Genomic DNA, 2,064 nt, shown 5'->3' with positions numbered 1-2,064 from the left:
AGAATCAACTCGTATTGAACCCATAGGCATAAAATATCACAAATAAAATTTGAACATCATTAGATTCTAGAATCATATTGAAACATATCGGCAAGAGGGAAAAAATCCTGCAACTGCATCAGTTTGAATGTGTTCATCATTAGCACCGGTTACCTCCGCCGACAGAGTAGCTCCAATGTCCGTTTTTTTCCTCCGGACTTGTGGTCACCAGACCCGTAAGCAAATATCACCAACTTTGCTCGACGAGTTTTTCCCGGCAATTCTGCCAACATTGCACACGAAAAGCTGCACCGCACCGGAGATCTCGGTTGACGCACAAAAGCATAAAATATCATTTTCATTTTGACAAAAGTTGTTAGACGACGACTTGGTTTGGATGGACCCCGGAATATTGCTGGTCGTTGGGAAAAATAATTAGTCCAACCATGTGAATGCAAGCAGAACTTTGTCAATTATGTCGAATTATATCATTGCTGGCGAGATAGACAGAGGGAGGGGGCGAGAGAGAAGCATAGAAAGAGATCGCTCCATGGTAACCGATTTATGCTCTTTCATCGAGCATGAAATGTGAAGTAACGTTTGTGTGACAAGCGAAAGGTTATTCATTCATGATTGTGGGAGCACCAGTTCGGGGAATTTACGACGGTTTAGTAGTGGAAATGATTTTGTTGAACTGGCAGAATTGTATTAGATTTTTAGTTTCATGGTAACATTACAACATAACAAGGTGACTCATTATATGTGTAACTCAAATGTAATCAAAGTGTAAAGTCATAAATTTCATGGCCATTTTTAATTATCGCTGCTCGGAAAACATATCGGCGGATGAAAAAAAAATGGATATGGGACATTACACTGAATAGACTTTTCCCCGAATTATCATTTCGTCGAAATGAATGAAATCAATAAAATTGTGAAACAAATCTACACTCAAAAATTAATTTTAATTGTTTAAAAAAAAATCCACAAATTTAATATTGTAATTTTTTGCATTTATCAAAAATGAGCATTTCTTTGTTTCTTTGTTGGAATTTCAAACAAATACATCCTTGATCTTGAACAAATCTTTGAAAATAGCTGAAATTAAAAATAGAGTGTTTATCTATGATTTCTAACACTAGTTCATTGATGAAAGTTAAATGATTTTTTGCAATTCCGTCGTGAAACTACTTACTTTTCCTGTCATTATTGAACGACGAAATAGCCTACTTTTCTGTACCAAAAATAACAGAATCGAATAGCAACACTTTTCAAAATAATTGTGAAAAGTTCTACTTTTCAGCACTCAAATGGGTGCTGAAAAGTTGAACTTTTTAGCACTTGTTTCGAAAAGTAACACTTTTCCACATTTTTTTGATTTATTGACAAAATACATGAAAATTTGACATAAAATTTCACTCAGTGTGTGTTTTTTTGGAATTGCAAAAAATGCTGTATGGAACTCGTTGCAAAACTTGATTTTTTCAGCACTCTTCGTATTTATCCAACTCGGTGAACCTCGTTGGATAAATGTACGACTCGTGTTGAAAAAATCCTCTTTTTGCAACTTGTTGCATAAACTACTATTGTAAAATCAAAGAGTGTTAGTCCTTGCATCTTTATCGGGCATGAAAAGTTGTTTAAAAATTCTTCAACCAAGATAAAATATGTTTTCGTTCATCTGATCCACTTTTTATGTTCCTATAGGCCAGGCCTGCCCAACGTCCGTCCCGTGAAGCCATTTCATCCGGCCCGCGACGGATTTTCAAAATAGTTCTTTGACCGGCCCTTCATAAAATATTCAATAAATAAATTAAGTGTCTAAATAAAAAATATATGTTGAGATCATTTTTTCAGATATTATAACAAAAGATTTATTTGTTTATTTTGATTTTGACAAACAATGTTGCTAATTCAACGTTTGTTACGATTATGCCTTTGTATTTTTTGAAATGATTTTATTTCACATCTAAACATTCTTCATGTTTGAATTTAATTCTTATCATTTCAAAATTGATGTTATCAGAATTAATTTTTATCTTGAAAAATATGCAAAAAGATTGCACAAGACACTGAATTCTAATT

Source organism: Culex pipiens, chromosome 3, assembly GCF_016801865.2.
Source record: "Culex pipiens pallens isolate TS chromosome 3, TS_CPP_V2, whole genome shotgun sequence".
Lineage (NCBI taxonomy): Eukaryota > Metazoa > Arthropoda > Insecta > Diptera > Culicidae > Culex > Culex pipiens.
Note: the sequence above shows the minus strand (reverse complement) of the source record.